This window comes from Lynx rufus, unplaced genomic scaffold, assembly GCF_022079265.1.
Source record: "Lynx rufus isolate CCGP_SWC_20201006 ecotype Redwood Valley unplaced genomic scaffold, mLynRuf1.p SCAF_19, whole genome shotgun sequence".
In the NCBI taxonomy this organism is placed as follows: Eukaryota; Metazoa; Chordata; class Mammalia; order Carnivora; family Felidae; genus Lynx; species Lynx rufus.
In genome coordinates, this window is record NW_025814833.1 from 14,184,578 (window position 1) to 14,205,810 (window position 21,233).

Below are 21,233 nucleotides of genomic sequence, written 5' to 3' on the forward strand. Positions count from 1 at the left end.
TTCTACAGGGGAGGAAGCGAAGACTCATCGACTCATCTACGTTAAATCATTCCTCGAGGTATTCAAATTTCAGCTCTGCTGTTAACCTTGGGCAAGTGACCGACCCGGCACCCTAGGTCTCAGTTTCCCCATCACTAAAATCAAGTGAGATGCTTTGCAAGGTTTCTTTCAGCTCGGTCTGTCATCTCCCCCATCCTGCTGGCTGCGATCAGGACACTGGGGCCCTGGGCACTTTCACGGTCGCAGGAAATAATTTTGGACCAGAGGTACCTTGTGGAAAGGACGCGCATGCTCCAGCGTGAGAGCAGTGAACACTAGAAGGAGGAAAACCTGAGAAAGGACAGACCAGAAGCCCAGAACTCCAAACTTAACCTATGCCTCAGGTCCATGATGCAGTCGCTTCCATTAGAATTTTGAATTAAAAATTCCAACCCATCTGCCCTTAATGATTAAAGAACCGTCTATGTTGGGGCGCCTGGGTGGCGCAGTCGGTTAAGCGTCCGACTTCAGCCAGGTCACGATCTCGCGGTCCGGGAGTTCGAGCCCCGCGTCGGGCTCTGGGCTGATGGCTCAGAGCCTGGAGCCTGTTTCCCATTCTGCGTCTCCCTCTCTCTCTGCCCCTCCCCCGTTCATGCTCTGTCTCTCTCTGTCCCACAAATAAATAAACGTTGAAAAAAAAATTTAAAAAAAAAAAAAAAAAAAAAGAAGCCACAGCCTAAAGGGAGCCTTTTGGAAGGAAAGCCAACAGGCAAAGGGATGCACTCTAATAATTTATGCAAGTCGTGGATGCCACACTGCCCCTCCCCCCCATTCATTTGCTGACAGCACTGAGATGCAGCTGATCCAATGACCCCGATTTGCTTAATCTCACTAAGCAAAGACAGGCTTTGTGCCTAATATAAAAGGAATTTAAGATGCCAGGTGAGAAGCGGTGATCTTTAAACTGGTTGCGTAAGAAACCGAAAGCTAATTCCTGAGGTCATAAGCCTCCTTAACGGTCTGCGCTTTTTGGAGTGTTTAAAAACATGTTTAATTACAGTAGAATCAGTTTTCCATTACAGCCACCTAATCATTTTTTCAGTAAATGGTTCAAAAGTCAAAAGAAGTACCACACTAACCTACCTCACTGAGTTCTTACAAGGATTTGTTCATTGGTTTTAAAGGGTTTCGGAAGGCTTTAAAAAAAAAATTTTTTTTTTAATGTTTGTTTATTTTTAAGAGAGAGAAAGAGAGCCTGAGCAGCGGAAGGGCAGCGAGAGAGGGAGACACAGAAGCCGAAGCAGGCTCCAGGCTCTGCGCTGTCAGCACAGAGCCCGGCGTGAGGCTCGAACCCACAAACCATGAGATCATGACCTGAGCCGAAGTGGCGGTCAGACGCTTAACCTGACTGCGCCCCCCAGGCGCCCCCCATGGGCTTTGGAAGTCTTATAAAACAGTGGCCAAGGAATCAGGACACCTAGATTTAGTCCAGACCCCATCTTCAGTAGCTGTGTGGCCTGTAGTGATTTATTTTTTCCTCTGGGGCTCAGTTTCTCCACCTGTGAGATGAGGGGGATTGGGCTAGATAATCTCCATATTTTTGATCCAACTTTTTAACACTCCAGGATTCCCCATCATTATACATAGACCATTTTTGTAGTAGCTTAAAACAGCAATCATCTTTTGGTTTTCCTCCAACTGGGCTCCTGGAAAAATTCTCCCAGTGTCCTGGTGCTCCCCGGACACAGTCCCTTACATATACTGCCCCAGCGAAACTGTCCCCGTACGAATAGAGGAAAATATGAAATATGAATAAATATGAATAAATACGTATAAATCTGAAATAGAAAGAACGGGAAAAATAAAATCTAGACTTTCACATCCATGAACAAGTAAAGGGAAGCCATTCCTCGGTAACGGCAGACCCACACTTTCCTCTCCCCATCTTTTTTTTCCCCCGCTTTTCTAAAGATTTGATTACTTGCCTCTCCTCTAAAATGAATGTGGGGCCCTTGCTGCCAGCTTTAAAAACACTGTGACTATTTATAAGAGAATTTGAGAAAAGGTGTTTTAAAAGGAAAATGGGGGCACCTGGGTGGCTCAGTCGGTTAAGCGTCAAACTCTTGATTTCAGCTCAGGTCATGAGTTCGAGCCCCACATCGGGCTCTGCCCTGGCTGTGCAGAGTCCGCTTGGATCCTCTGTCTCCCTCTGTCTCTCTGTCTCTGTCCCCCCCCCCCCCCGCTCTCTCTCAAAAATAAATAAACATTAAAAAATAAAATGTAGGATTTAGTGTCAGATTGCCTGAGTTTGACTCAAGGAGGACTTACTACCTTGAGTGACGTTGAGTGACCTTGTGTGACCTTGGCCATGTTACTTAATCCCTCTGAGACTGTTTCCTATCTATAAGGTAGCAATAACACTAGGTTTTTTTTCTACCTCATAGAGTAACTTTCAGATTAAATGAGCTACTCCATGTAAGTGCTTAGAACAATGCCTGGCACATTGTAAGCACTCAATATTAGCCATAATGTAAAATGTTAAACATTTATTATAAATATCATGTGTGCATGTGGTAAAAAAAATAGTACAGAAGGCTTTATTTTTATTTATTTCTTATTTTTCCCCTCCCCCCCAGTACAAAAGACTTTAACATAAAAAGTAAAGTGAGAACATAGAAATAGTTTTCCCCTTTTTAACTCCCAGCCTTCTTTCTTTTTTTTTTTTAATGTTTATTTATTTTTGAGAGAGATAGCCTGTGAGCGAGGAAGGGGCAGACAGAGAGGGAGACGCAGAATCCGAACAGGCTCCAGGCTCCGCGCTGTCAGCACAGAGCCCTACACAGAGCTCAAACCCATGAACCACGGGATCATGACCTGAGCCTTCGTCGGACGCTCAACCGACTGAGCTACCCTGGCGCCCCTCCCAGCCTTACTTCTTGGAGTAATCCCTGTTAACAGCTTCTGATGTGTCCTTCCAGAATGTTTTAAGGACAGACTCAAACATGTATCTTTCAAACACAGAATCTTGGCATACACACCATATTTCACCTTGTTTTTTCACTTAATGATCTCCCTTGGGAATCTCTCCATAGCAAACATCTAGATTTACTCATTTCTTTAGTGTGGTGAAAGTGCAGAACCTGAAATTGACCCTTTTTATCATTTTTAAGTACACAGTTCAATATATATATAATATATATAAAGAATACATATATTGAATATATATAATGTATATAAAGAATATATATATTGAGTATATATAATATATATAAAGAATATATATTGAATATATATAATATATATAAAGAATATATACAATATGTATATTATATATATTGAATATATACAGTATACATATATATGTTGAATATATATATTGAATATATAAAGAACATACATATATATATTCATACTGTTCTAAAACAGATCTCCAGAACCTTTTGTCTTGCAAATCTGAAACTCTTATACCCATTTAACAACCCTTTTCCCTGTCCCCCAGCCCCTGGCACCACCATTGTGCTGTTTGTGTGAATTTGACTAGGTTAGACATCTCATAATATGTGGAATCGTATAGTATTTGCCTTCCTGTGACTGGCTTCTTTCTAGCATAATGTCCTCAAGGTTCATCCATGGTGTGACACGTGATGTCCTTCCTTTTCAAAGCTGAATAATACTCCATTGTGTGTGTAGACACCGCATATTATTTATCCATTCATTCGCCAGTGGACATCTGGGTGGCTTCCACCTCCTGGCTATCGTGAATAGCGCCGCTATGAACATGATGTACAAATATGTCTTCAAGACCTTGCCTTCGATTCTTTTGGATACATACCCACAAGTGGGGTTGCTGGGTCGTACGGTGGTTCTAGTTTTCATTTTTTTAAGAAAGCTTTACACTGTTTTCCACAGCAGCTGCACCATTGTATATTTCCACCAAGAGGGCACAAGAGTCCCAATTTCTCCACATCCTCACCAACACTTGTCATTTTCTGTTTCGTTTTGTTTTGTTTTGTTTTATAGTAGTCACCCTAACAGGCATGAGGTGATTTACTCTTTGTTGTTAACAGCTACACAGTGTTTCATGGTACAGAAAAAAAACCTCTATCAACGGACAATTCGATGGAGCCTGGTCTTCAACTATTTCAAATAATGCTACAATCAACATCCATGCGTGAATCTCTTTATACACATGTTGGGTACTTTTTAGCAGGGGAATTGCCAGGACAAAAATGTGTGCATCTGGGCTAACTTTGGTAGTTGTTTTTGGGTAGCTTGTTTTTTCCAGCTTGACAAGAAATGGTTTATTAAGGGGACCTAAGAACAGAAGCATGTCCCGGACGCCTGCCCGAAGAGTAGATCTCTGTAACCCCACCTTCTGTAAGACCTGCTTTTATAATCAGGGAGGCTGGGGAGTACACACTGGAAGGCAGCCCGGAGGAAATGTTTGAGAACCATAGTCATATCTCTAGAGCCGATCAAAGATGTTGTGCCCTGGGAACTATTTTTTTTTTTTTAAGTAATCTCTACACCCAACGTGGGGCTCGAACTCACGACCCCAAGATCAAGAGTGCCATGCTCTACCGACTGAGCCAGCCAGGTGCCCCTTAGTAACTTTTTGTTAAAAGATAATTTCAGACTTAACAGGCAAGTTGCGTGAACATCCATGTTCCTTTAACCCAGTTTCCTCAATTGCTAACAGTTTGTTCAATTGCTTTATCATTTCCTTTGAATAATAGGGTATTCCTTTTTTTCCTGAAGTATTTGGGAATAAATTTTACCCACGATGTTACTTTAAGCCTAAATACTTCAGCATGTATCTCTCAGAACAAAATATTTCTCTTCCGTAAGGACAGCACAAATATTAAAATTGGGAAATTAATATTGATGAAATAGTGCTGTCTAACCTGTAGATCATATTCATAGTTCTTTAATTGCACAAATAATATTCTTCACGGCAAAAAAAAATTGGGGGACGGGGTTTCTGGGATGCAATTCAGAATCAGACCTGACATTTGTCGTTTCCACCTAGCCTCCCTTAGTCTGAAAGAGTCCCTCCGACGGTCTCTGCCTTTCAAACCAAGCCATTCTTTTCATTATTGTTTTTTTTAAGATTTTATTTTTAAGTAATCTCTACACCCAATGTGGAGTTCAAACTCACAACCCCCAGATCAAGAGTCGCATATTCCACTGACTGAGCCAGCCAGGTGCCCATTATTATTATTATTATTATTATTTACTATTATTATTATGAAAAAACCACAAACTTTCAGAAAAGTTGGAACTACAGCACAGAATGTCCTGGGTGTTTCTTCCTGAACTATTTGAGTGTGAGTTACCAACCCGGTGCCCCATTATCCCTGAATAATTTGTGTGGGTTTTGTGTCCAACAAGGACATCTTCCTATTTATGGCACAATCGTCAAAATCAGGAAATGAACATTAATAATTAACATCGAATCCTCAGGTCCCACTCAGGCCTCATCGGTTTCCCCCAGATGGTCTGTGATAGCAAAAGTTCCGAGCCATATGGTGCTTTTCACTGTCACATTTTCATCTCCATTAGTCTGGACTATTTCCTTGGTCCTTCATTGACTTTCAAGACCTTGGCACTTACGAAAACTACAGGCCAGTTCTTTTGGAGAATGTCCCTCAGTTTGGGTGGGTGTGATGTGTCCTCATAATTAGGTTCAGGTTACACATCTTTGGCGGGACTGTGACAGAAGTGACACCGTACTCTGCATTCCACCAGGCGGAGCGTGACGTCTACATGTCCTGATGTTTCCCCACCCTTGTTCTTCGTCATCAATAAATATATCGCGGGAAAGTGCCTTGAAGCTGTGTAAATCTTCCATTTCCCATCAAACTCTCAATGTCTTCGTCTGTATTTATAATGGTATAGACTGGGGGTTTCTTATTGATTACTTTCATTGTTTACTTTGCTACTCGAGTTGTCCTAGGTTTGGTCACCGGGGGCTCCTTTGAACTGGCTTCTATGTCCCTTTGACATGTCCCCATCATTCTTTGAGTGCTTCTGGCACAAGATAGTCCAGGATCATCGTGCACTTTCACTGCCTCAGTCCTGAAATTAGCCACCTTTCTGAGAAGCTCCAGTTCCCTTCAGTGGAAAATAGCATTTAGGAGCCAAATCTGGGGGCGCTTGGGTGGCTCAGTCGGTTAAGCGATCAACTGTAGCTCAGGTCATGATCTCCTGCTCTCCATGATCTCCATGATCTCCGTGATCTCCATGATCTCAGGTTCATGGGTTCGAGCCCCTCCTCTGTTGGGGTGGAGCCTGCTTGGAATTTTCTCTCTCTCCCTCTCTCTCTGCCCCTCCCCCATTTTCTCTCTCTCCTTTCTCTCTCTCTCTCTCAATAAATGGAAAAAGAAGCCAAATCTGGGTGCTAGGTGTAGATATTGCTATCAGTGTGTTGCCTCTCTCTGGCCCTCTCAAAGTCTCCACTTACGCATCTTTACTCACATGCTTAAACACACACACTCACACACACACACACTCACAGATCTTGTATCTATAGCTATAGCTATCTCTATCTCTATATCTATCTAACCATGAGTTCACTCTGATATATCCCATCCAACACCACTGCACTCATTCCAGTCTGGTGGCTTTCTGTATTTGTTGTGACAGTGAGATAACTAGTTTCTTTTCTTTTCTTTTTTTAAAGTAGTCTCCACACCCAATGTGGAGCCAACATCCGGGCCTGAAATCACAACCCTGAGATCAAGACCTGAGTTGAGATCCAGAGTCAGATGCTTGACCAGCTGAGTCACCCAGGCACCCCAAGATAACTAGTTTCTATTATTCTTAATATAGTTACTCACTTTATCAATCCCCCTGTATGTAACTGTGCTGGGAAGTTTCTTTTCTATTTATGTGTGTGTATGTGTGTGTGTGTGTGTGTGTGTGTGTGTGTTTATCTATCTATTTATTTATTTTAATGATCTTTGACCCCAACATGGGGCTTGAACTCACGATCAGGAGTCACATGCTCCACTGACTGAGCCAGCCAGGTGCCCCTCTTTTCTTTTTTAGCAGTAACTACCATTTATTGACTGCTTATCATGTGCCAAGCACTATCCTACCGCTTTACATGCAAAATTTCGTTGAGTTCTCAGTATACCCTATGAGATGGGCATGATTATCCCCATTTTAGACAGGAAATTGAAGCATAGAGAGAGTAAATGGCTCAAGGTAGGATAGCTACCAGGGATTAAACAGATAGGATGGAACTGGGGTTAAACAAAGATCTAAATGACTTCCTAAGCACTGTGCTGTTCCTCCTCCTCCTCCTCCTCCTCCTTCTTTCTTCCTCTTCTTCCCCTCTTCTCCTTCTTCTTCTTCTTCTTCTTCTTCTTCTTCTTCTTCATTGTGGTAAGAACACTTAATGTGAGATCTATTCTCTTAACAGATTTTTAAGTGCACACTAAGCACAGTGTTATACAGCAGATTGCTAGAACTTATTCGTCTTCCACGATGAAACTTCATACCCTTGAACTGCAACACTGCACTCCCTCCTTCCCCAAACCCCTGCGAACAACCATTCTACTCGCTGCTTCCATGAATGTGACGATTTAGATGCCTCACATGAGTGGAATAATGCAATATGTGCCCTTCTATGACTGGCTGATTTCACTTAGCATAATGTCCTCGAGGTCCATCCACGCTGTTGTTTATGGAAGGATTTCATTCTTTTTGAAGGCTGAATAATAATCCACTGTGTGTACAGACCGTATTTGTCCTTTCGTCTGTCAGTGAACACCTAGGACGTTTCCACATCTTGGCTATTATGAATAATGCTGCAGTGAACATGGGAACACATATCTCTTTGAGATCCTGATTTCAATTCTTTTGGATATATATCCCCAGAAGTGGGATAGCTGGATCATAATATAGTTCTATTTTTAATTTTTTGAGGAGACTCCGTTCTGTTTCTCCATGGTGGCCACACCACCCAAGCGCCCAAGGGTTCCAATTTCTCCTCCTCCTCACCAACGCTTGTTATCTGGTGTCTTTTTTGATAATAGCCACCTTAACAGATGCGAGGTGTTTTTGAGCTGCATTTGCCTTATGATCAGTGATGACAATCACTTCTTCTTACACCCAGTGGCTATTTTTATGTCTTAACTGAAGAAATGTCTACTTCCATTTTTTGCCCATTTGAAAAATCAAGTTATTCGATTTTTTTTTTGTTTTTCACTTATAAGAGTTTCTTATATTTTTTGGATATTAACCCCTTCCCAGATATATGTTTGGCAAATATTTTCTCCCATTCCATGGGTTGCCTTTCCACTATGTTGTTTCCTTTGCTGTGCAGAAGCTTTTTAGGTTGATATTGTCTTATTTGTCTATTTTTGCTTTTGTTGCCTGTGCAACACCAAAGGTTTCATAGCCGTGAAACCATCGCCAAGATCAATGTCATGAAGCTTTTCCCCTGTTTTCTTCTATGAGTTCTACTGCCTCTGATCTTACATTTAAATCTTCAATACATTTTGAGTTGGTTTTTGTGTATAAGAGAAGGGTTTAGTTTCATTATTTTGTACGTGGATATCTAGTTTTCTCAACACGATTTGTTGAAGACACTGTCCTTCCCTCATTGTGTATTCTTGGCACCCTGGTTGAATCTTTACTGTACATGGGTTGATCTCCGAGTACTTTATTCTGTTCCACGGGCCTATGTGTCTGTTTTTTATGCCAGTATCATACGGTTTTAATTATTGTCACTTTGTATTTTGAAATCAGCAAGTGTGCTTCCTCCAGCTTTTTTCTTCTTTCTCAGGATTGGTTTGGCTCTTCATAGCCTTTGGTGGCTCTTTATGAATTTTAGGATTGTTGTTTCTAGTTCTATAAACACTGCCATTGGGACTTGCACAGGGATTGCCTTGAATCTGTAGATCACTTTGGGTAGTATGGACAATTTTTCTAAAATGTCCCTCAATGATCTCTGCCCAGTGGTATTCTCCCACTTGTGTGACCACTTCCCCTTGACCATGAGCTGGATCTAGTGAATCCCTCCTAATGATAGAATTCAGCAAATTTTTTTTTTTTGTCTCTAAAACTTATGTTTCTTTTTTTTTTATATGAAGTTTATTGACAAATTGGTTTCCATACAACACCCAGTGCTCATCCCAAAAGGTGCCCTCCTCAATACCCATCACCCACCCGCCCCTCCCTCCCACCCCCCATCAACCCTCAGTTTGTTCTCAGTTTTTAACAGTCTCTTATGCTTTGGCTCTCTCCCACTCTAACGTCCTTTTTTTTTTTTTTTTTTTCCTTCCCCTCCCCCATGGGTTCCTGTTAAGTTTCTCAGGATCCACACAAGAGTGAAACCATATGGTATCTGTCTTTCTCTGTATGGCTTATTTCACTTAGCATCACACTCTCCAGTTCCATCCACGTTGCTACAAAAGGCCATATTTCATTTCTTCTCATTGCCACGTAGTATTCCATTGTGTATATAAACCACAATTTCTTTATCCATTCATCAGTTGATGGACATTTAGGCTCTTTCCATAATTTGGCTATTGTTGAGAGTGCTGCTATGAACATTGGGGTACAAGTGCCCCTATGCATCAGTACTCCTGTATCCCTTGGGTGAATTCAGCAAATTTTGTAAGAAAAGTTACAAGAAGATTCTGGCTCCTAATTTGCTCCGGCTTGCTCACTTGCACTCTCTCTCCCCCTCCCTTGCTCTCAGGGAAGCTAGCCGCCCAACGGAGAGTCCCATGCAGCAAGGAGCTGAGGGAGGCTCCTGGCCAATACCCACGGAGGGACTGAGGCCCTCAGACAACAGCTCACCAGGAACTAAATCTTGCTAACAACCACATGGTTGCTTGGAAGCAGATGCTCCCCCAGCTGAGCCTTCAGATTGTAACTTTGTGAGAGACTCTGAGCCAGAGGCATCCGGCTGGGCTGGGCCAGGCCCGGATTCCCGACACACAAAACCTGAGCTGAGAGATGTTGGCTGTTCTAAGCCACTGAGTTTGTGGGTAAATTGTCACGTGCAACTAGATAACTAATATGGTAACCAATCTCCCATTTCCATTACCACCCTCCTTGACATGGAGTCTGCTCGTCCTGTTTGGGGTCCCTCGTTCCCCGTCAGGGGCTGCCCTCCTACACAGATTTCCTCCCCACCCAGCTCAGGCTGACACTCCCTGTCAATGACACTCCATCATGACATGCCCTCATGAGATGCCCTCATCCATCCTCCCAGGCTCTGCTTCCCACACCAGGCCGCCCTTCCCCGAGGATACCTGCACCTGCCTGCTTGGACCCTGGCCCTTCCTACGAGGCCGCCCTCCGCAGGGACACCCCCCCCCCCACTGTGCTCAGTATCCAACACCCTAATCGGACCGTGGATGGCTACCTTGTTCTGCTTCCCCTAATGGCTTTCGAACTCAATTTTTTTAGGAAAGTGAGGCAGAAGGACAGAGCGTGTGCATTTTTATTTCCAGCGTATATATTGCCAAATTACCCTCCAAAAATCTTACAACCATTTACACTCTGGTCTCTCTCTCCTCTCCTTGTCTCACAGGGTGCTGGTTGGTTTTTCCTTTCTAGTGCTGGTTCTAGGTTTTATTCCAATGAAATGTCAAGTCGTCCAATTCTTTTCAAAAACAGCTGCTGGGTCTGTCTGCCCTGACATATCTAAATAGAGATCATTTTCCCCTTAAAATGCAAATCCTCTCTCTCACTCTCATTGACAGTTATGGGTTTCTGTCCTTGGTCACTGGTTTGTAATGTGGACAACTCTGTATATTTGTGTCCAGAGAAGAGCAGTACGCCTTCCAACAATTTGTGACAAAGATGGACATTTATTTATTTTTTTTAAATGTTTTCAGTTTAGGGGCGCCTGGGTGGCGCAGTCGGTTAAGCGTCCGACTTCAGCCAGGTCACGATCTCGCGGTCCGTGAGTTCGAGCCCCGCGTCGGGCTCTGGGCTGATGGCTCGGAGCCTGGAGCCTGTTTCCGATTCTGTGTCTCCCTCTCTCTCTGCCCCTCCCCCGTTCATGCTTTGTCTCTCTCTGTCCCAAAAATAAATAAAAAACGTTGAAAAAAAATTTTTTTAATGTTTTCAGTTTATTTATTTATTTTTGAGAGAGAGAGAGAGAGAGAGAGAGAGACAGAGACAGAGATATCCCAAACAGGCTCTGCACCGTCAGCACAGAGCTTGACATGGGGCTCAAACTCACGAACCACGAGATCACGACCTGAGCCGAAATGAACAGTCAGACGCTTCACCGACTGAACCACCCAGGCGCCCCACAAAGATGGACCTTTAAATCGTAGGCCTACAGGAACTTTTTAAAAAGGGTTACCTGGCCCTTTGTTAAGTTCTGAGTGAATATATATCTAGCCGAGAAGGGGCTATTTCTGTCTCAGCCCATCTCTTCACTTTCAGGTTGCAATTTGTGCATATCTGTGTGTTTACTCTACCTGAAGCCCTAGCGTTTCTGGTTTTACGTCTTCATCCCTGAAGGTAAAGTAATACTTGTAATTAACATTTAGAAAGCACTTTACGAAACACTGTTAATTCATCTAGTCCTCACAAGAGCATGACGACTTTGCTGTTACTGCCCCTATTTAACACGTGAGAAAAAACTGAACCTCTGAGTGCACGACTTACCCAAGGTGGTCACACAGCTGGTTAGTGACAAAACTGGGGCTGGAACTCAAGCCTGCTAACTCCAGACCCTGAACTCTTCCCGCTCCATTGTACTACCTTTCCGGGTTCTTCTCCTTCAAGGAAGTATTCTTAAAGGCTTGAACTGCCCTTCCAAACTGGAGCCTGAATATGTAGAAACCTCTGTCCAGCCTGGCAAACTCTATTTGGCCAGGCCAAATCCATTCTTCAGAAGTGATTTGTACTTGGATTTAACTGTAGCTCTTTATCGCATCATTAAAATAATGTTTTTAAAAAATGTTTATTTATTTACTTTGAGAAAGAGAGAGAGAGAGCACGAACACGGAGGGGCAGAGAGAGACAGAATCCCAAGAAGGCTCTGCGCTGCCAGCACAGAGCCCAATGTGGGGCTCAAACCAATGAACCATGAGATCATGACCTGAGCCAAAACCAAGAGTTGGGCGCTCAACCGACCGAGCCACCCAGGTGCCCCAAAATTACAGTTTTACTGAAAGCCGGGGTAGCAATACTTGTGTCAGACAAAATAGACTTTAAAACAAAGGCTGAGGGGCGCCTGGGTGGCTCGGTCGGTTGGGCGTCCGACTTCGGCTCAGGTCACGATCTCGAGGTCCGTGAGTTCGAGCCCCACGTCAGGCTCTGGGCTGACGGCTCAGAGCCTGGAGCCTGCTTCCGATTCTGTGTCTCCCTCTCTGCTCCTCCCCCGTTCATGCTCTGTCTCTCTCTGTCTCAAAAATAAATAAATGTTAAAAAAATTTTTTAAAAAACAAAAAAAAACAGAAAAAAAAGAATTAAAACAAAGGCTGTAACAAGAGACAAAGACACTATACGATAATAAATTGGACGATCCAACAAGATACAGCAATTGTAAATATTCACGCACCCAGCACGGAAGCACCTAACGACATAAAACAGTTAATAACAAATATAAAGGAACTACTTGGTTGTAATACGATAATAATAAGGGACTTAACACCTCACTTAGATCAATGGACAGATCATGCACACACTGGACTAGATGCCCTTGATAGATATATTCAGAACAGCAAAATACACATTTTTTTTTCAAGTACACATGGAATATTCTCCAGAATAGATCACACACTGGGGCCCCGTTGAGCATACGAACGACTCTTGGTTTTGGCTCAGGTCATGATCCCAGGATTGTGGGCTCAAGCCCCACATCAGGCTCTGTGCTGAGCGTGGAACCTGCTTAAGATTCTCTCTCTCTCCTCTGCCCTTCTCCCCCACGCATGTGCTCGCTCTCTCTCTCTCAAATAAAAAATAAAAAGTAAATGAAAAATAAAAAGAATAGATCACACATTAGGCCACAAAATAAGTCTCAACACATTCAAGAATATTCAAGTCGTACCAGGCATCTTTTCTGGCTACAACACTATGAAACTCGAGGTCAATCGCAAGAAGGAATCTGGAGAGACCACAAATACCTGGAGGGTAAAGAACATGCTACTAAACAATGAATGGGTCAACCAGGAAATCAAAGAAGAAATTACAGGGAAAGAAATGAAAATGAAAATGAAAATACAATGGTCCAAAATGTTTGGGATGGCAGCAGAAGCAGTTCTATGAAGGAAGTTTATAGCAATACAGACCTCCCTCAAGAAACAAGAAAAATCTCAAATCAACAACCTAACTTTACACCTAGAGGAGCTGGAAAAAGAAGAGCAAACAAAACCCAAAACCAACAGAAGGAAGGACATAATGATTAGAGCAGAAACACATGATATAGAGACTAAAAAAACAATAGAACAGATCAATGAAACCAGGAGCTGGCTCTTTAAAAATATCTACCAAATTGATAAACCTCTAGCCAGACTCATCAGAGAGAGAGAGAACTCAAATAAACAAAATTACAAATGAAAAAGGAGAAATAACAACCAATACCACAGAAATACAAACAATTGTAAGAGAATATTATGAAAAATTATATGCCAACAAATTAGACAACCTAGAAGAAATGGATAAATTCCTAGAAACACATTACCTACCGAAACTGAAGCAGGAAGAAATAGAAAATTTGAACAGACCAATTACCAGCAATGAAACTGAATCAAAAAAAAAAAAAAAAACCAACCAAAAAACCTCCCAACAAACAAAAGACCAGGACCAGAAGGCTTCACAGGCAAATTTTACCAAACATTTAAATAAGAGTTAATACTGGGGCGCCTGGGTGGCTCAGTTGGTTGGGATTCTGACTTCAGCTCAGGTCATGATCTCCACGGTTCGTGAGTTTGAGCCCCGCGTCAGGCTCTGTGCTGACAGCTCAGAGCCTGGAAGCTGCTTCGGATTCTGTGTCTCCCTCTCTCTCTGCCTCTCCCCCACTTGTGCTCTGTCTCTCTCTCTCTTTTCTCTCTCTCTCTCTCTCTCTCTCTCAAAAATAAATGGATATTAAAAAAACTTTTTTAAAGAGTTAGTACTTATTCTTCTCAAAATATTCCAAAAAAATAGAAGAGGAAGGGCAACTTCCAAATTCATTCTATGAGGCCAGCATTACCCTGATACCAAAACCAGATAAAGACACCACACAAAAAGGGAACTACAGACCATTATCTCTGATGAGCATACATGCAAAAATCCTCAACAAAATACTAGCAAGTCAAATCCAACAATACGTTTTAAAAAAATCATACACCATGATCAAGTGGGATTTATTTCAGGGATACAAGGGTGGGTGAAGAGTCACAAATCAATCAATGTGATACGTCACATCAATAAAAGAAAGAATAAAAACCATAAGATCATTTCAATAGATGCAGAAAAATCACTTGACAAAGTACACCTGTTCATGATAAAAGACTTCCACAAAGTAGGCTTAAAAGGAACATATCTCAACATAATAAAGGATATATATGAAAAACCCACAGGTAACATCGTCCTCAATAGGCAAAAATGGAGAGCTTTTCCCCTAAGGTCAGGAACAAGACGAGGATGTCCACTCTTACCGCTTTTACTCAGCACAGTCCCGGAAGTCCTTGCAACAGCCATCAGACAGCAAAAAGAAATAAGAGGAATCCAAATTGGTGAGGAAGAAGTAAAATTGTCACTATTTGCAGATAACATGATACTCTATATAGAAAACCCGAAAGACGCCACCAAACTACTGGAATTGATAGATGAATTCAGTAAAGTCGCGGGATACAAAAGCAATGTACAGAAATCCATTGCATTTCTTTTTTATTATTTTTTTTTATTTTTGAGAGATACCGAGCGCGAGCAGGGGAGGGGCAGAGCGAGAGGGAGACACAGAATCCGAAGCGGGCTCCAGGCTCTGAGCTGCCAACACAGAGCCTGACGCGGGGCTCGAACGCACGAACTGTGAGATCATGACCTGAGCGGAAGTCAGATGCTTAACCGACAGTGAGTTCGAGCCCTGCGTCGGGCTCTGTGCTGGCAGCTCCAAGCCTGGAGCCTGCTTCGGATTCTGTGTCTCCCTCTCGCTCTGCCCCTCCCCTGCTCATGCTCTCTCTCTCTCTCTGGCAAAAATAAATAAGCTTAAAAAAAATTTTTTAATGGGCAGAAGACATGAATAGGCATTTCTCCAAAGAAGACCTACAGATGGCCAACAGACACATGAAAAGATGCTCCACATCACTCTTCATCAGGGAAACACAAATCAAAACCACAATGAGATACCACCTCACACCTGTCACAATGCCTAAAATCTAAAACACAGAAGACAACAGGTGTGGGAGAGGACGTGGAGAAAAAGGAACCCTCGTGCACTGTTGGTGGGAATGCAAACTGGTGCAGCCACTGTGGAAAACAATTTAGAAGTTCCTCAAAAAGTTAAAAAACAGAACTACCCTATAATCCAGTAATCACACTACTGGATATTTACCACCCCCCCCCCACCACCACAAAACTTAAAAACACTAGTTCAAATGGATATATGCATCCTTGTTTATTGCAATATTATTAACAATAGACAAATTATGGAAGCAACCCAAGTGTCCATTGATAAATGGATATCAATAAATAAAGAACATGTGATATGTATATATCACACATAAGATTTTATATATATATATATATATATATATATATATACACACACACCACATTGTGGTATTCACATTGTGAATATTATTCAGCCATAAAAAAAGAACAAAATCTTGCCATTTGCAATAACCTGGATAGAGATAGAAAGTATAACGTTAAGTGAAATAAGTCAATCAGAGAAAGATTTCATTCATATGTGAAATTTAAGAAACAAAACAAACAAGCAAAGGGGGGGAAAAGAGAAAAATCAAGAAACAGACTTTTTTTTTTTTTTTTTTTGAGTAAACTCTAAGCCGTACTTGGGGCTTGAACTCATGACACTGACATCAGGAATCGCAATGTTCTACAGACCAAGCCAGCCAGGCGCCCCCAAGAAACAGATTCTTTTTTTTTTTTTTAGTGTTTATTTTTGAGAGAGAGAGAGCGAGAGAGACACAGAGGTGAGCGGGGGAGGGGCTGAGAGAGAGGGAGACACAGAATCCGAAGCAGGCTCCGGGCTCTGAGCTGTCAGCACAGAGCCCGACACGGTGCTCAAACTCATGAACCATGGAGATCATGGCCTGAGCTGGAGTTGGGATGCTTAACCCACTGAGCCACCCAGGTGCCCTAGACTCTTAACTATAGGGAACAAACTGATGGTTCCCGGAGAGGTGGGGGTGGCGGGGTGGGGGAAATAGGTGATGGGGATTAAGGAGTTCACTTGTCTCAATGAGCACTTGATGTGTGGAATTATTGAATTGGTATATCATACACCTGAAATTAATAAAACCCTGTATGTTAACTATACTAGAATCAAAATTAAAACCTAACAAAAAAAAGACAGTTTCAAAAAATGTCTTGGGGATACTGAGATGATTACTTATTGAAAAAAATACAAATATAAATAAATTGTTATACTAAGCACAAAAAATATCCAAGACCTTCATCAGCAACACCATGTTGGGAACTATTTTTTTGTTCACTGGTGAACTTCAATTTATGAAGATAGACCAGATGCCAATGAAACAAATGAAATATCCTTCAAAGGGGACCAGTTAAATAAATTGCAGGACAAGAAAATACTGTATAGATGTTAAAAAAAGAATAAGGCAGATCAATATATGAAGTGATTTCCGAGCTATGTTGTTAAGTGAAAACAAATACAGACAAAAAACAATGTGAATAGTATCCTACCGTTTGTGACACATGTATATGTATGTGTGTGTATTTGTACGTATACATATGTGTATGCATATATTTGTATATGCATAGGATAATAGAATATCTCTGGAGGGAAACACAAAAAAAATGAGATAGTAGATGTTCCTGGGGAGGACAAAGTTGGAAAGGAGGCTTATTTTTCACTGTCTATCCCCTTATGCCATTTTTTTATGTCATGTGAGTTTTTGTAAGATTTTATTTTTTTAATGTTTATTTATTTATTTTTGAGACAGAGCGAGAGAGGGCGCGCACAAGTGGGGGAGGGACAGAGAGAGAGGGGAGACACAGAATCGGAAGCAGGCTCCAGGCTCTGAGCTGTCAGCACAGAGCCCGACACGGGGCTTGAACCCACCGTGAGATCATAACCTGAGCCGAAGTCAGAAGCTTAACCGACTGAGCCACCCAGGCGCCCCTGTAAGATTTTATTTTTAAGTATTCTCTACACCAAACTCGAGGCTCGAACTCACAACCCCGAGATTAAGAGTCGCACGCTCCACCGACCAAGCCAGCCCCGTATCATCTGGATTTTTATCACGTGGCTGGATTGCCTGTTAAAAAATATATATATATATTGTTATGTTGGGCTGAGCACCGGGTGTTGTGTGGAAACCAATTTGACTATAAATTTCATATTAAAAAATATATATATATTGTCAGTTACAGAGTGCTTTGCCATTTTTAAAGTATTGTTACATATGTGATTTTGTTGACTATACATGCAGCCCAAGGTGGTCAGTCTTACATCTTGCCGATAGAGACCTTCAAGCTGGTTCCCGCATGCCGAGGCCACACCTACGAGAAGAGTCTCTCCCTCTCTCCCGCCAGCAGGGCCCCCAGCTCCCCTCTCTCATCCCTTCTAATTAATGCGACTAGGCATTGTGTTCCATAATTACAGGGTTTGTCGGTGAAATCAATAGTTGCCTCCCTTGTGACAATGACATTTTAGTTCCATCATTCTCCCCAGAGCCTGGCAGCTTCTCGGAGCCAACAAGACTCCCAAGGTTATTCACATGTCCCTTTGCCCTCGCTCATTTTCATGCATGCAAGGAAGTGAGCGGATTCTCAGTTCACACGATCTCAGACACCCTGCCCATTATTATTTGGAGATAAAATGACAATCAAATGTATATTTTGAAGGCTTTATTGAGGTACAGTCTGCATATTACAGAATCCACCATTGTGCACATATGGTTCTTTAAGTAAATGCAGAGTTGGGCCATCTCAAAGATATTTTTTTAATTTTTTTGAGTTGACTTGAGAGAGAAAGAGAGCACAAGCAGGGGAGGGGCAGAGAGAAGGAGAGACAGAATCCCAAGCAGGCTCCACGCCATCAGTGCAGAGCCCGATGTGGGGCTCGAGCTCACGAACCATGAGATCGTGACCGGAGCTGAGATCCAGAGTCAGACGCTTAACCAACTGCACTACCTAGGCGCTCCTCGATTTTGTGTGATGGCCTTAAGAATCTAACATAAAATACCCTAGATCATAATAAGTCTCTTTAAAAAAAATTTTTTTTAATGTTTATTTATTTTTAAGAGAGAGAGACAGAGCGCGAGACGGGGAGGGGCAGAGAGAGAAGGAGACACAGAATCCAAAACGGGCTCCAGGCTCTGAGCTGTCAGCACAGAGCCCGATGTGGGGCTTGAACTCACAAATCACGAGATCATGACCTGAGCCGAAGTTGGACGCTTAACTGACTGAGCCACCCAGGGACGCCAATCATAATAGGTTTCTCATGTGACTTAATTTCTCTCTTCTGACCTTGACTCCCAAATCTGTTTCCTGACCTACCACTTAATCGAGGACTTCTAATTCTACTATTCCTTTAAAACCATAGCATGTCAGAGTTGCAAGGGCCCTTAGAAATCAACTAGACACGACAGACTGACATCCACATAAGGTACACGATTTACCAAACATCCAATCCTACAGCAGATAAATAAATGGCAGTCAGGACAAAAATCCAGGATGCTTGTTCCTAGCCCAAAAAACTTCCCATTACAGCACAGAGCCTCTTAAGTATTGCTAATGTCCTAGAAATCAATAAATCAACCGCCGTCAATCAATTCGCCCAGCTAAATCTAAAACTTTGAGGATGGAAGAAGGGCTTGGGTTGAGGGTGGGTCTAGAGAACAGGTAGGAAATACAAGCTTTTACCTTCACAGTCCTTCCAGATGAGTTTCCTTCTTAGCATTCAGCACAGTTAACCGGGAAAATAGGCTCTTTTCCGTCCAGAGTAGGACCTTATAGTTACCAGTCAGTAGTGTCTATCCTTGTTGTTGTAACTTTTACTATTGCTGCATTTTCTCCTATCTTGCTGACAGAAATGGTAACAGATGAAACCGCATAAACACTACTTCCTGCTTTTGCCGCAAATTGTGCTAAAATTAGCCTCTATTCCCCAGGGATTTGAGCCAGGGAAAGCAACTTACTTTCTCATATTGTTTTTCTAGCCATCGGTCTATGGCAATTAAACACTTGGTGATAGAGAAGTTCACTTTATATTTTTGAGTGACCAAAACTGAAAATGATCTCTGTGGTCAGTTATAATGACGCTTGATGTCACCATAGTAGGAGAGCCCAGGCCAATGGTAGCTTGGGTTGGTTTTATGTTTATTTATTTTTGAGAGATTGGGGGGTGGGTGGGAGGGGAATAGAGAGAAGGGGACAGAGGATCCAAAGCAGGCTCTGTGCTGACAGCAGAGAGCTCGATGCGGGGCTCGAACTCACAAACCGTGAGATCATGACCTGAGTCGAAGTCGGACACTCAACCGACTAAGCCACCCAGGTACCGCAATAATCATTTTGTTTTGCTTTTTAGATTTTTTTTAATGTTTATTTTTGAGAGAGACAGAGACGGAATGCAAGTGGGTTAGGGGCAGAGAGAGAAGGAGACACAGAATCCAAAGCAGGCTCCAGGCTCTGAGCTGTCAGCCCAGAGCCCGACGCGATGCGGGGCTCCAACTCACGAGCCGTAAGATCATGACCTGAGCCGAAGTCGGACGCTCAACTGACTGAGCCACCCAAGCGCCCCTGTTTTTTAGATTTTATTTTTAAGTAATCTCAACACCCGACATGGGGCTCGAACTTACAACCCCAAGATCAAGAGTCACATGCTCTACAGATTGAGCCAGCCAGGCACCCACAATAGTTTTGAGGTACTAAATGTGGCATTCTGAACTTAATGAGAAGACTCTAAAGTGTTCAGATTAAGGGGCGCTTGGGTGGCTCAGTCAGTTAAGCATCCGACTTCGGCTCGGGTCGGGATCACACGGTTCGTGAGTTCGGGCCCTGCATCGAGCTCTGTGCTGACAGGTCAGAGCCTGAGGCCTGCTTTGGATTCTGTGTCTCCCTCTCTCTCAGTCCCTCCCCTGCTTGCACTCTGTGTCTCTCTCAAAAATAAATAAACGTTAAAAAAATTTTTTTTAAAAGAACAATAAAAAATTTTTTTAAAAAAGAATGAACTGCAAGTCTTATAAAAAATAAAATAAAATAAGGGGCACCTGGGTGGCTCAGTCGGATAAGCATCCTACTTTGGCTCAGGTCATGATCTCATGGTCTGTGAGTTTGAGCCCCGCGTCGGGCTCTGTGCTGACAGCTCGGAGCCTGGAGCCTGCTTCGGATTCTGTGTCTCCCTCTCTCTCTGCCCCTGCCCCACCCACACTCTACCTTTCTCAAAAATAAATAAAAAACATTATATAAAAAATAAAATGTTCAGATTAAGATGGGCTCACGTCAACTAGTTTCATATTTTTTATTACAAATCATACTTCCCTCTTAAAAAAATCTATGCCCCCCCCAAGGAATTCCTATTTTAAGAATGTATCCTAAGAAAAAGCAGAGATTTATGCACAAAGATATTCATCACGATTTCTTTATGAATGAAATACTGGAAATAATTAGGAGCAATTGGAGGTGTTAAATAAAATATGATTATTCCATTAAAAGGAATTTTATACAGCCATTAAAATTCATTTTCCATTAGGTGCTTGGGTGGCTGAGTCGGTTAGGATTCCGACTCTTGATTTCAACTCAGGTCATGATCTCACAGTTCGTGAGTTCGAGCCCCACGTCAGACTCTGCCTGGATAGAGAGGAGCCAGCTTGGAATTCTCGCTCTCCCTCTCTTTCTGCCCCTCCTCGGCTCTCTCTCTCTCTCTCTCTCTCTCTTAAATAAATAAACATTAAAAAAAAATTTGCTTTCCCAATATATCTTTCATTTTTAACAGCTTTACTGAGATACAATTTATTACCATAAAGTTCACTGATTTCAAGTGTAAATTCACAGCTTTTTAGTGTATTTACAGAGTTGTTGGAATTATCATAGTAATCTAATATTAGAACATTTTCATCACTCCAAAACAGAACCTTGTACCT

At 42.3% G+C, this 21,233-nt stretch overlaps 1 protein-coding gene across 3 annotated transcripts in view; it reads right to left on the reverse strand.

The window, feature by feature from the left end:
• LOC124514001 (A-kinase anchor protein 17B-like) overlaps nt 1-19,130 on the reverse strand; it is a 53,348-nt gene extending 34,218 nt beyond the window's left edge. For all 3 annotated transcript variants that reach the window (XM_047082107.1, XM_047082106.1, XM_047082109.1), the window contains exon 1: nt 19,015-19,130. The gene's annotated coding sequence lies outside the window, so the exon portion shown is untranslated. The remainder of the gene's footprint in view (nt 1-19,014) is intronic.
• Between the last annotated feature and the right edge of the window lie 2,103 nt (nt 19,131-21,233).